Genomic DNA, 14,987 nt, shown 5'->3' with positions numbered 1-14,987 from the left:
TCAAATGCTCCTTGATGCCAGTGCTCAGAGACTGTTTTTGTTGCTGATGCAGACATCAGCTATTGCTGAAAACATTCTCTCTCCCTTCCAGTGTTTTACTGCTGATGAGATTTTATAGGTGCTGATCATTATCATTCTGTAAATGGATTCTGAAGCTAAGTGTGTGTTTAATTTCTGGAGCTCTTAATTATTTAATTTTATGTTAAAAATATTTACTTTAAAGTGTAATTTAGATGTATCTAAGCACCTGAATATGTTAAATTACTGATGTGCTGCAGGATACTGCCAAAAACTCAGACACATTTGAGGGATCTTGTTTTTTTTTGAGGCTACTGGATCTATTAAGGAAATATTTACATAATTTTAATTGCTGCATAGTAGAAGCACATTGTAGCGGGAAGAGGAGTGTTATGTAATGAAGTATTTTGGACTTAACTAAGTAGTGGCGTAGCCTACATTAGAACTGAGGTCTTCTAATTCCTGATCTGCTCTCCAGCTGTTTATCTGCATTGACTTCTATTATCAACATTAGGAGCAGATCTCACTATTATATGTAAACTAAATATCATAATATCCTGACTGACCATCTCTTATCTTGGAGTAATTCATGTCAAGAAATATTCATAGAATATCCTGAATTGGAAGGGACCCACATGGATCATCGAGTCCAACTCCCAAAGGACCACCCAAAAAATCAAACCATATGTCTGATAGCATTGTCCAAATGCTTCTTGAAATCCAGCAGGCTCAGTGCCATGATCACTTCCCTGGGGAGCCTGTTCCAGCGCCCAACCACCCTACTGATGAAGAACCGTTTCCTGATATATAGTCTGCATTGCCCCTGAACTGCCCTATTCTTTTTATTTAGTTTTTATTTTGTATGATAAAACCATTCATTCTGCTATGAGGTAAATGAAGGGGAAAGTAGAGAAGAAGGAACAATTCTAGTTTCCTAGCAGAGTATACAAAATTTCAGTACTGGAGCATCAGGTCAGAAAACTTAGTTTCACACTCTTACAGTTGTTTTTGTGTCTGTTATTTAGTGAATAGGATTATATTTGCAGATGACCTATAGTGACATTCTTTGCACTTCTCAGTCCTCCATATTCTTTCCCCCTGTGCTAAGGGTCTTTGCAATTTTGGGGTTTGATTTATTTGATTTTTTTTATTTTTTCTTTTTTTGCACAATTGGGATTGCAATCATTAGAGCTGTCATGCAATAGTAAAACCTTGGGAGGTAGCTAAAGATAAGAGAGGTGTTTCTTCTAACTTGCATTCGTGCAGACAAGGAGTATCTGATCAGAGGCTGGTGCTAGAATTTCGGCTTAAGTTCACGTCGCTCCTCAAGTGGTGCTGAGCTTCCAGAGCTTAATGGAATAAAATAGCTCTAGAAGAGGTGGTCTTTAAGAAAAAGGTTTGAAGGAGGGAGAATAAGATCACTTTGAAACAGCATGTTCTTTAAGGCATTGGAATGTTTTCAGACTCTTGCAGTGAGAAGAAGAGGTGAGAGAGAGAAACGTTAAAGAAAGTGCAAGTAGATGAGATGCAAGCAGAAGTGTTTTCATGGGGATGTAAGAAATACTATTAGTTTGCTTAACACTGAAGTGCATCTGTCCCTTATTGAGTGATGAAAGCCTGGGAGATTGACCATCCACGCAAGAACAGCTTTACAGGATGAGCATGTGAAATTCACAGAATAGCTAACTTACATGAAATATGACCGTGCTACTAAACAGCAACACAATGGAAAGTGCATCTGAGAACACTCATGGAATACGATCAAGCATAGCTGATGCAGAGTCCTTGAAAGGTGGTAGTAAATACACTCATTTAAAGACTTTCACCTGTTGCTTTAAATCATTCATACCCCACGGCATGTCTGCCAGCACTATGACCCCTGGCGCAGAGTGGGGAACATCAAAGAAAAATGTGAGCAGATCAAGTCTCAGGTAGGCGTTGCACCCTTGTTGTGGATAAAAGAAATGTCAGTAAGTTATAAAACAGGTGGAATCAGGATATTGTAACTCTGACATGAGTGACACAACTCATATGACCCAAATATTAGTAGGATGGTACTATTTGTCCATACAGAACCACATAATGTTTTTGTTCTGTTATCTCAAATATGAAAATGTGGGCTACATCATGTTAGCTTACTCAGTAAAAATTCCTTGAGATTTCTTTTTTTTCCTAGATTTTTTAAGACAAGAAGAGTTTACAATCTGATACTGCTACCCATAATCACAAATGAAAATAAGATTATTAGTCTAGTTTTATGAATCGGATTTACTTTATTTATGTATTTTGTGATGCTCCAGCGTGCCTTGTAACATGTCTGTGCTCTGCTGCCAGGCTGCTTACAGCTAAGTATTTACTGTCATGTATTTTCTGCTGAAATAGCTGGGGTTTTTGTGTTGCTGTTTTTGTGGTTTTTTTTTTTTTTTTCCTCTTTCTGGAAATATACATGTGCTACTTCCCTTCTCTAAATGTTCTTCATTTGCTTTTAGGTACAACATGTACAGACTGATTTTAAGACTGTAGAAGTTACTCCCTGGAAATAAATTGTAGTTAAAACAGTAGACAATCATATTAACAATCAGAGCCAACAAGTCTGCAAACATACGCTTTGGGTATCTAATATCAGGCCAATTTCAATAGTGTTCATTTGACTGTGTGCTGCATAATCCATCATTACTGAACCAGAAAACATTACTGAAACATTACTGACTGTTTATCACTTCTAATCACTGCATCCTAACATCAAAATACTCTTTGAACAGGAGTAAAAGCACTTTCACAAATTCCTCTTCAGAGGAAATAGTTTGTAGAATATTTTTCTGAACTAAGGGAAATTTTAAGACTTAAAATCTTTAAAATGCTAACAGTCTGATGCTGACCTCAGGCCTTCCAGTATGTTGTTAGATGTTACTGACTTCAGAAAATATTCTGTCATCCTCAGACCATGCCTAAAGAAATCTGTATTTAACAATAGGAACTGTGATTGCAAAATCAGAACCATACCTGAGCCCCCACTATAACAGCTATCTGCTTCTATGTACTTTCCTTATGTCTACATCACTAATATTGACAAAACCCCTCAGTGCCTTCACTTGAACCTCTACTTACATCAGTGTCCTTGAGGTTAAAATTTTGTTGAGTGTGGAGTTGTTGGTGTTTGCAGTGGTTTTTAGTATTTCAGATGTGGTTTTCTTTTAAATTTGGGAGGATTTTTTAGGTTAACTTTGGTTGCTTACTTTTTTTTTTTTGAAAAGCATTTTAAGAAAAATAAATAAATAAATTTGCAGTTCCTCTAAGTGGCCAGAACCTGATTCTAAGCTCTTTTGAAAAGTGATTTCAGTGACTCAGAAATGCTTTCTCTACTGTTCCTGTGTACTTTCTCCTGGGCTTTGTGACCCCATCTTTACCACAGGAGTTCAGGTTTCACGGTGCCCTTTAGCACAGTGTGCCTCTAAGATAAATAGCAGTCTGGTAGTTGCACTGCAGCGATGAAGCTGAATGAATGCCAGTGTCAGGTAGGCCTGATGACATGGTGGTCTGTGCTGGGGAGAGTGCAAGGGTGTTTTCTAGTAGCTGAAACACACATCATGCTCATGTTCAGCTCCAGAGAGTCAATTACTGTAATTAGCACTTATTTGGCTTACTGTGGCCAGATGTTTTCTGTAATGTTAGAAGAAAAAAAAAATATATCTTTCTGAATTTCCATCACTACCCAGCCATCCAAATTAAAGCTTCATATCACTCCTTTGGAAGATGGTGTTCAGTGGCAGAGGAGATGACATCTTGTTTCACACTTAGAACATTTACTATTTTCAGTCAGCATCATTTTGGTCTTTCCAGACTAATTCAAATAGAGAGATCTTCCTCCCAAAGTGAATTTCTGTTACCCATCTTAGTTATTCTTAGCCTGGCTGGTCACAAAGAAGTCTTTGCATTAAGTAATGGTGTAGAAGAGTATTCAGTGATCTCTTCCTCAGTGGATGCTGTAAGCACTCTTCCAATAGACCTCGGTTTATGTGTTTCAAGGTTGAAAGGTTACTCTGCGGCCCTAACAAAGAGTAACATGATCTTGAAATAAACATGATGTTCAATATGATAGGTTAGCTTTACTTTTTTTTTTTTTCTAACGGTAAGGTGTAATTTGTCATAGATCCTTTCTCCTACTTCAGCCACCACTGCTATACCCGTCAAAGAGGATGGGAGGAGTGGAGTTATGCAAGCACGTAGGTGTAACGGAAAGGGGAGAAATCTGCTGGTTAAAATGTGGTCAGCTCTAAACTAGAGGTTTCCCTCAAGTAAACCCAATGTAGACTTCCTTCCAAAACTTAGAGTGTCTGTGTATAGGCAACAAACATTTGAAATGAGTCAGCTGGGACATTGGGGCACAAGTTTCGAACCAACACTCAGATCTGAGGATGCTGAGTTAGGCCTATTTCTATGCTGTAGACAGAGTTGTAAGATCTGGAAGCCGTGAGTTTTGTCTACCACCAAAACAATGTTTGAAATGTCATCTTGTAATTTTTCTTATGTCTTTTCATATCGCTGCTTATTGTATTTGATACTGGCTAAAAGGAGACACTCCTATATGATCATGGAGACACCACAGTTTCCAAACCTCACCAGGGCAACCTTTCTTCCTGCCATGCTGTGCACATTTTTGCAATTTCTGCTCTTGTAGCATAGGCAAGTTTCCCAGCTTAGTGGGTTGGTGCCTGCAGACTCAAACTCTTGGCAGTAACATTGAAGTTAATTACTTTCTAATAAGGTGCAGTCCTGGCTCACAGAGATTTTTCTTGGTCATTTCAACATGGCTTGGATTTCACCCTTTGACTATGTGCAACAAGAATGTGTCCCACCAATTTATGATTTTTTTATTTTATTTATTTTTGTCTTAGCACCATATGCTACCTCAGTGTCTGGCAGAAGTCCTCAGATCCTACTCACTTCCTGGACTTGGCTTCAACTGTCCTATAAGCAATATATTATTTTATTTACCGACTATCTTAACATCTAACTATAGTGCACTATGTTACTGGACACTTTAGTTTGTTGTAGGAACTTAATATTCTATTTTGGAAACTTGGCTTGTGGCAATCTAACCACAAGGGCTAGCAATAGCAATAGCAGCATATGTGCACTTTAGAGAATGGTTTGACAAAGCTGCAACAAATCAGAGAAATTCTCCATATCATGTACAAAAGAAGGGGATTATTTCTTAAGAACCTGTTGGTTGGTCCTTTGTATCTCAAAGATACTATTACCAGATATTTTAAGTAGCTAGTGCATGGACACTTGCTTTCCCATTTTGTTTCTTTTTACAGAGAGACACTTTTTTGGATTTTTAATTTTCTTTGAAAATTTCTGAAGAATACATTTTCAATCTTTGATGATAAATTATCAAAGGCTCTTGACCTCAAGGTTATAACTTTGTTCATGGGTACAAAGAAAAGTTAAGAAAACTCAAGTAAATAGTGTTATTGACTTTCATTGCTAACAGTAATCGTGCGTAGAGTCTTCAGCACTGGCTCTCAGTTTAGCCTAAAATTCAGCGAAAGTACCCAGTGAAGTCAACTGCAAAATTTTCCAGAGTAGGGAGTGAATATAAAACTGAGAAAAGTCTTGAGGACCAGGCCCACGTTAAATAGTTCTACTCCCTGAATGCAAACAGCTGAAGGCTTCCGGAGAAGCCAAGCCAAATACCTTCTGATTTTTTTATATATAAATATATATTTTTTTTTATTTTTTTATTTTATTTTATTTTATTTTGCTGGCAAAATCTAATTTTTAGCCATTCATGAGATAAATACCACTGAGGCAGCATGGAAATGTATCTGAAAATATGTGGCTTCAGACTACAGTTGGGACGGTCTGTTTCTCTTCGTAACATGTATTTAGTTCATATCTAGTCCCATGTATTGCTCAGCTTGTTCCATTTATTTTTATTATTATTATTATTATTTGTAATATATAGGGACAATCAAGGCACTATGTTCTTTCCATAAAGTTTTTTCCTTTCATAGCACAAGGTTGGAATGGAACTAATATTAGAGGGAAAGTGTGTTTCTCAAATGCCAAAAAGGAAATGCATACAAAGTTAAAGAACACAAAGTTTAAAGTTCAAAAATCAAATAACTTTCTCTAATTTTAGATACCTGGGACCAATTTTCAAAATCAGATTTTTCCTTTTAATTAAAAAAAAAAAAAAAAAAGAGGAAGCATAGTCTTCACAGATGTCCTTTAAATGCCCTCCTTTATTACTGTGGACCTCTTCTTCTCTGCTCTTTTTACTCCTACTGACAAATAGTCGTAGCCTGCTAATCCTGACCCTTAAACTCTGCAACGTTATAATTAACTTTCAGTGTCTCATGACTCTGATTTTTATGTATTAAATGCATTCCTTGTTATCCATGCAATACAGCATAAGACAACAGTTTGACAAAGAATGAAATCTGTTGCTTGGGAGAGGACTTTATTTGTCCATAATACAAATAAACCCTATTTCCAGGACTTAAGTGACATTAAAAGTTTTGTCTATATTGAGAAATGTAAGCTGTTCAAATGCTTAAAAAAAAAAAAAAAAAAAAAAAAAAACTTTCCAACTAAATTCAGACTTGCACTAAATCTCAATTGATTTAGGTTTTAAGGATTTTTCTCTGGTTTAACTTAATGGATTTAGAAAAAAATCACCTAAACCATTGTAACTTTTATCTCAGGATGTGAGTCAGCTGGCACATAGTCCATGCATGAGCCATCTGTAAGGTGATGATTTTTCAACAGAAAAATGATGGGCCTGTTTACCAAACAGAAAAATTTGAAATCAGTAAAGCTACTTTCAAGAGAGGAGCCGAATGACTCATGGATGGGGGAAAAGGAGCTTTCTCAAACACAGAATTGAATTCACCATGTTTAGCAGTGGAATTACTTTAGGATTCAAAATTAAAATGTCTGACAAGCTGAGCAGAGAGGGCAGGATCTTAAAGCATGCATTTCAAAAACTTTTTTTTTTCCAAATAAGTCAGCTTGTTGTTGTTTTCCCAAGTTTTGATGACAAACAAGATTCAGATATTTAGTATCTTGTTTCCGTTGGAAATGCCGTGTTATCTTTAGAACAGCAGATGTCACTTTTTCAGATGAGAAAGGTGCACTTTAATTCACATTTGCCTAACAGACTTTTGGCTTTATTGGTGGGTTGTCAGGAAAATTAAGTGAGAATGACAATGTGTTGCCAAAGTGCAAAAGACTTGGATTCAAAAACATCTCCAACAGAAATCTGTGTTTCAGACCATTAGTCTGGAGGTTTATTCTTTTTCCTTGGTTTTGGTTAATGTAAAAAGGAAGGAGCAGGGCCTAAACTTTAGAAGAACTCAGCTCATTTGCTGCTGAAATCATAGGAAAAGGTGGCCATATACTTTTATTGCAAAATCCTGTCCTGTCTTGTCAAATGTGCCCCTACTTAAGGGGTCAAAAAGAAAGAGATGCCTCTTGAAAAACCTACAGGTGCCGAAAATCGTAGTCAGTGACAAGCCTAAGCGTTTGCTGGGCAGAAGGGCCATGAAAAATAGCTTATCATTTAATTTCAAGAATGTCCAAGTACAGCCAGGAATGGTGGAAAGTGAGGGAAAGCTTCTGTGGGCCTGCAGAAGTGGTGAGCAGCCATCAGAGGGGGACAGCAGAGCAAGGTGATATGCATGTGGGATATGCCTACATCTCTTTGAAAACAGAGGTGTTACTTTTTTAGAAAAAGCAAGAATTCTGGAAAAGCTGAAGGCAGGAAACAGTGTAAGGCAGCGATGCAAGTGGTGGGGTGGGAGATAGCAAAAGGCTTTCTAGCTCTGAGTATGCAAAAGAAGAGAGCTGTACAAAAGCAAAGTGTTGAATGACACAGGGCGCAGCTAGAGGTGGCCACCATGGTGACGAAGGAGCTGCCTGAATGTCTGTCAGCGGCATCATTACCTTGTAGATCCACAGTCTGCTCAGACAAATCCAGGGCTTGAATTGAAGGGAAATTGGCTTGCTAAAATGTTAAAACAAAGAAACCGGTTGAATGGCTGCAGGACAAAAGAAGGGAAGTTCTTTTTGCTGTTCCCTGGTGGTGGATTTCCCTGCTCCTTCTCATTCTTCTCCTTCAGGGCTCCTAATTGTGGCCACCTGCCCTTGGTGAAAAAGGCCCAGTGGAAGACAAACAGCTGCAGGAGAGGAAAGGTCTCCACATAGTCCTGGCTCCAGCGGGTAGAGCTCCCCTCTCCTAGCCACCTGAAGCCCTTGCCATTTCCCTGACCTTGCCAGCAAGGCTCCTGAGCAGTGCTGGCATGTAGAAGCAGGGGCCTCGGGAGCCTGGTGGCTCCATCACTCTAACCCCAGAGCTGGGCCAGGCTCTCAGGACACACCAGGCCCATGCTTCAGCACAGGAGTTTCAGGGGGAGCTTCTCTTTGGGAAGGCTGTAGGGCAGACTACAAGTTTTTAGGACATTTGGTGAGACCTAGCTATCTGAAGCCAGTAGACTCTCCTGGAGAAAGTGGGGGGTGGGGGGCAGGGAATGAAATTGATCTGTTTGTTTATATCTCTGTGACTAAGATCTCATAAGATAAATGCTTCAGACAGTTGTTTTTTCTCAAAAGGAAGGTGAACGCCCATGAGCTAGCTTCTTTAATTCAAATTGAGCTTGGTCTAAAAGAACTGTGTCACTTGTAAGCATGATTACTAGTTAAAACTGCTGTCATTTAGCCAGCAAACAATGCACGTAACAGCCACTTAGTTCTTGGCAAAAACAACATTCTGTGTTTGTTTGCTTTTTCCTTTTAACTGAAAACTTACTTAAAATAAAAAGTAGTGCATATGGTAGTGATATACAGTAATTCTTCTGGAAATTTTGAGAATAAATACCAGCTCTGCTAAATTCTGTTTCAAGAGAGATGTGAGCAGAGTAAAGGAGAATGTAGTAGAAAAATTTTGTCTGATATAAAGTCTGTACTTCTGATCCTAAATGAAAGGAAAAAAAAAAATAAATAGGAGGGGGGGTGATAATTAGCCATTTTTTCTGTTTATATGAAATCACAAGAAGGACCGGTATTACTTTTTATCTTTTGCCATTGCAAGCATTTGCCAAAATGCTGGAGGTGTAATATAATCCCCCATAATTACATGTTTTGAGATAGAGCATTCCTGGGCTGTTTATATGGATTAAAACTGACTTAGAATGCTAGAAAGCATTCCAGCCATAATGGTAAACTAATTAGCAATTAATACTGTGCTACAGTTTAAGAGTCATTTTTCTGTTCTACTTTACCATTAAAATACAAATATTCAAGTAAGCTAGGAATGATTTTATAGTTTTATCTCATTGTTGTGACAAATTCTTTGTTCTTTTACAAATAGAAGAAAAGTTTCATGGAATGTCAATTAAAACAGAATGGTGTTGTGACAAGCAATGCATATCCTTGTTAATTTCACATAATTCATTACTTGTTTGCAGATTTGCATTAGTCTGTGACAATAATTGTGGAAAAACAAAAGATTCAGATCTTTATTCAGATTTTAACAGATACTATAAAAATTCTGTATGAAAATAGTTTTTCACCTCTCTGTTCAGCTGTTGGAATCCTGGAAAGGCTAGACAGCATAAAACAATACTTATAAATTTATCCTTATATAGATCCATTCTGGCACACTTTTTTTTTTTCTAATGATAGGTTAATATTTTTCATTTACATTAGTTGCCAAGTACAAGTACTTCTCTGAACTGCATCCAAACTGAATATGTCTAAACTAAGATATAAGACTATTTTTTTCCATTTATTTCAGTAGGGTTTGGATCAAGTCCCTACTGAATCTTCAAAGTCAAATTGGAAACGTGGTGTAATCATACTTTCTTATGCCTCTTGAGCTGATTCCAGCCCTTGAGCTGGTATATGGAGAGATTCCTGATAATGTTTAACACAAAGTGAGTCTGATGTGATTCTTTGAATTTGTGAAGGTGTCCAAATAAGTTTTTGTTGATTTCTGAGAACCTAGAGAATGAAATCTAATGCTTTTTCCACTGTTTTTCCTCTTTTTTTTTTTTTTTTTAGGTTTTTATTCCTTTTGCTTAATGAAGTTACTATTCTTTTGTGTTATAGTCAAAAGACAGAAAAATGCAAGTTTATGGGCATGTATAGTAACTGTCTGACTCTCACTACTGACAATCATTGTGCATCCAGTCTGTTTTGTTAGGAAAGGTTGTCCAACAGGCAGAAGGAAGGGAAGAGCTTTGAAATGAAGCCTTTAGAAATGTTTTCCCCATGCTCTGTTTGCAGATGTGTCTTGGAAGATTGGCAGAAACACATGAAAGAGAAATTTCATTCCAAACCCTAGCTGTCAGCTTAAGTTACAAATGCCTGTCTTTAAAATATTGTTGTTTAAAGTGCTTAAGAGTTCAAATAGAAAACTTGCATAGAACATATCTTTTGCATAAGTCCCCTCCTGCTTAACAAAATGGGTTCTTATCAGACAACAATTCTGTGTTTGCAACATTAGCTTGGTGGCTGTGGTGGTGGTTGGTTGTTTTTAACACAGTGGCTGGAGTCCCTGCATACCAGCACAACCCTCCATGGTTCCCAGAAGGACTTCCTCACAAGGGAAGTCCATCTCCAAGCAGGCCCCGGGAACCCTGCTGAAAACATCTGATGTAAGAATCTGGGGTCTGGAGACTTCTGGAGGAAGTCAAAGGACAGGAGTGAGGTGGGAGAGTGCACAGGTGTTGTCTTCAGAAGTTTGTACTAAATGAACTTTGGCCTTCCAAGAAAAAACAGACGGACCTGGGTTATTTCCAACTAATGTCATGAAAAATATTCCTATGGAAAAGCAAAACTGCTCTCAATTAAATCTTTTCCACATTTCATTATAAATTTGAAAATGGTCCAGATTTTATGAGGAAGGGAGAGAAGAACTGCTGACATACATGATTTTTTAAATTTTTTTTTTGCCAGCTGGAAATTGGCTGGTTTGGGGTGTCCCCTCATAAACACGAAAAATGCACTCCTCTGAATTAAAAGGAGTTTTTCCTCCCCCATCCACACTTAGCATAAGGGAAAACATGAAGAACATTAAAAATGCATCACCAAATGGCAGAGGATTAGCTCATAAGTATGTGTAAGTTTTTCTGGCTGCGCAGTCTTCAGCCCCTGCAGAATGTGTTGCAAGCTACATTTTGCAAGGGGCTTCTGTGGAGTTTGCAGAAATCCGTGGTGTCATGATTCAGTTTTCCCCCTTCTCCTCCATTGTGGAGGAAGTGGCTTCAGCGTCCTGCTCTGTAGGGTTTGAGCTGCCTTACTGCCTGCCCCCTGCCATACTATAAAGCCTAGGGCCATGAGGACTGCTGTACCACCCGCTGCTTTTGAGCAGAAATGGCTGGGAAACCAGTGATCTAATTGCCATGTTAATTCCTTGATGACTATGTCATCATTGATGTAGTTTCAGAGGTGCAATGCAGAGCTATGTGGATATACCAAGGTTGTTCCCAGGGAGCTGAGCCTGCTTGAGTGCAGACCAGAAGCTTCTTGTTTGTGTTATTGCGTGAAGCTAGTGCATGCTATTTCTCAGCATGGTAGTTGGTTCACAAAACGATGTCTCCCAGTCTGATTGGGTGTCTCTTGCAGCGCTGTGCTGTATCATGCAGACCTTCATGTAGAAGATGTTATCCAGTACGTCCCCCATCTAGGTCACTGTTACACAAGTAACAAAAACATCTCAATGCAACGCACTTGCAGTGAGACACTAGGAATTCTGTCATAGGACCATAAGGGGTAATAGCACACTTTCCATTCAAGTTCTTAAATGCAATTGAGAAGCACCAAAAATTAAATTGAATCGAACACGCATTTACCCTACTCGTCAGTCTGAGGTAGTGTACAATGGCTCTGATTTTTAACCTGGATTTAAACTTTTGTCCTCAATTAGTTATTTAATTTGCTTCATTTAAACACTACAGGAAAATGAAAAGCAGGTGTTTCCTTTATTGAGCACCTATTGTTATGCTTTTTCTCTTTGGAGTTACAGTCATAGCATTTTAAATAATGAACCAGGATCTCCTCTTTGTTTTCAACAAAATGTAACGTACACTGGAGGACTGGAATGAAGTTGGTCCTCCTAGCAGTTACTGTCATAATAGATAAACCTCTTCCATAAACAGTGGGGGGAGTGGGAAGGCAGCTCCAAACTTTATTTATTCTCAGTGTGTCTTGGTGGTACTTGTAATTTCCTGCGGCTACTGTGACTAATAAAAAGGTTCCTGGAATAAAGGAGCAGAAACATAGCTCTGGCCCCAGAGCACAGCAATATTATCCCAGATAAATGTGAGCTACTTTCATAAAGTTATGGGGCGACTGTCCTAGTAAACTGCACAGAACTGTGTGAAACGTAACGAAAACTGTTGCATCATTTGGCTGAGTAGTGATTTTTTTTTCCTAGTTCAGACATGATGCAAGACAACTATTTGAATTCTGCTTATATGTTGTGTTACTCTTTTGTGGAGGTCAGTGGTTAATCATAGGCTGCATAAACAAGAGCCTATAGTGAATTTGAGACAAAGAAACACCCAAGGTAAGTTGTTTCAAAATCATTAATAGTTTGAAATATACCATTTTTATGCAGTATAGTAGTCATAATCAATTCTTGTGAATAAACAAAAATTGGATGAATTCTGTGTATACATTTGGAATGTGAGAGCTTAAGGCCTGTCTTGGAGAGCCTTAACAAATCTCTAACAGCTCCCAATACTGCGATCAGCATGGAGCTCCCTGTGACAGTGAGGAAAGAGTTTCGGGAACAGCCTTTTTTGATTATTCCAGAAAGAGAGCAAACACTCACACTCTAGGAAGCGTTTGCTGAGAATTCTTGCTGTCTGGAGAGTTCTTAATCATGCCAAACATGTGATTAATGCTGACTTAGGAGGTTGCTTTTCCACTAGCAATGCGTAAATTTAAAAGAGGTCAGTACTTTCATTCATTTTAGTAAAGGATGTTTATCAAAACCTTACCCAAAATTCTGTGAGATAGAAATCTTTTGAGATTAGATACTTGGAAAACTTTTGCTTAAGCCTCAGGAAATTGGGTGTGATCATTTCATTACGAACCAATTTGATCTCTGGCTATCTCTTTGTTATTCAAACGAAAACCTGCCAGATTTACCAAATGCAGCACTAGATGTTGATCTCAGTTCCATGACATAATTTACTCCATTGATTTCAACTGAAGCACAGCAAAACTGGGACCAGAACGTGCTCTATAGTGCTCAGCCTCACTTCTTTGTGAGAAGGCCTATTGGTTTGTACAAATAATATCATTGCACAGGTCTTTAGGGATGGGGAGCTGCACTGGTAACTGAAATTCTACTTGCCTTGTTAACATCACAGTTTTGGTATTAAAATGGCAGTTTTTTCAGCCTGCTGCGGTTTGAAACACTAGCTTACGTTTCGCAGCAGTTGACTTTGATCATGCAAGACAATGAGCAGTGGCACCATGGAAAAGTCCCAGGATACAATTCTGTTTAAAAGAAGCAAAACAAAATCTGATATACTGGTAATCTTAGAAGGTATTTAATCTAGCAGGAGTAGACAGCAGCTTCAATAGCAGTGTTTAAAAACTTCTACCCGTATGCCAATCCTAATGATTTTGAAGTACAAATAAGAATTCAAAACATTAAATTTCCAAAGATCTTTTTTCCCCTATAAATGCCTTATAAGAAATGAGATTCATCCATAGGCAAGTACTGAATGTGGTTTTGCTATGAGGCTTCCATTCTTCCAGACTAGATTCATATATGTATACATTTTTAGCACAGCACATACATGAATAAGCAGCAGGGAGGCTATGCAAATGCCACATTTCTATTATACTTTGTTTTAAAGCACATTCCATGCTTGTAAAAGCTGCTGGGCTGGTGAGCAAGAAAGGCAAGGCAGTTCTGTTACCTCACATTCTGCTTTATAACAACAATTCAAGGATTTTTTCCCTACCTCGTGTCACTAGTATGGGTGAATGAAAATGGAACTCTTCTACAGCTGATAGTCCCATTCTTCTGCCATCGTTAGTACACAGTGCCAGCATGTGGGTAATATTTAGGGGGAGGAGAAATGGGCTTGCTTGTCCATTCTGTATGTGCACGCGTACAACTGACAGACCGATACACTGAGGCTCTTATTTAGCAAAGCTTTGTAAGTGTGTGCTCCAGCCTACCCGTGGTTGTAAGGCTGTTAAGAACATGCTTAACTGTAATCAGATGTTCAAATTCAAAACGATTTAAACATCTGCTTCTCATTAAGTACATACTTAAGAGCTTTGCTGAATCAGGGCCTTAGCCATTAGGAAATAAACAGAGACCACCAACTTATTTTACATATACTCTTGAAGAGTGTTCGTATAGATAGTAATGACTTTCAGTCAGTACTGACCAAAGTTGGCTTTGAACTGCTGACCTAGAGGTGAAAGGCTTGTATCCTATTACCTATCCCTGGGGCAAACCAGTCTTACTTGTTTTCAAATATTAATGAATTAAGTCAAGTCAAAATGTAGCCCCATTGATTGCCTTTTCCCTGTATATTTCCTGTGTCAGCATCAGTGACTGATGCTGCTGTGGAAAGTCTTAGGGAATCAGTGCTGTCTACATTTCTCTGGTTTAAATCACTTGCATTGTAAGCAGAGTCTTAATAACTGAAACTTCTAGTTTATAAAAATATTTAGAAATGGACCTTCCCACAAATGTTGATAGTAGCTGTTCATCAAGGAAAACATACTTATGTATGAGTCTAATGAATTATTTAGGTATCTATTCTCCTTGTGATATGCAGACATAACTCTCACTGACACTAATAGCAGATTCATATGCATGCCAAGAGCAGGGAAAATCCTTGGAGAGTATTTAGACAATATTCCTTAAAGGACTGTAAGGAGGAGAGGAGGGGTAGAGGAAAATTATTGATGCAAACATGAATTTG

General features: G+C 38.2%; 1 protein-coding gene; it reads left to right on the top strand.

Annotated features, from left to right (window-relative positions):
* LOC310896494 (uncharacterized protein) overlaps positions 1-14,987 on the top strand; it is a 175,842-nt gene that overhangs the window by 40,171 nt on the left and 120,684 nt on the right.

Source organism: Anser anser, assembly GCF_964211835.1.
Source record: "Anser anser genome assembly, chromosome: 3".
Taxonomy (NCBI): Eukaryota; Metazoa; Chordata; class Aves; order Anseriformes; family Anatidae; genus Anser; species Anser anser.
This window is presented reverse-complemented; position numbering and strand designations above follow the sequence as displayed.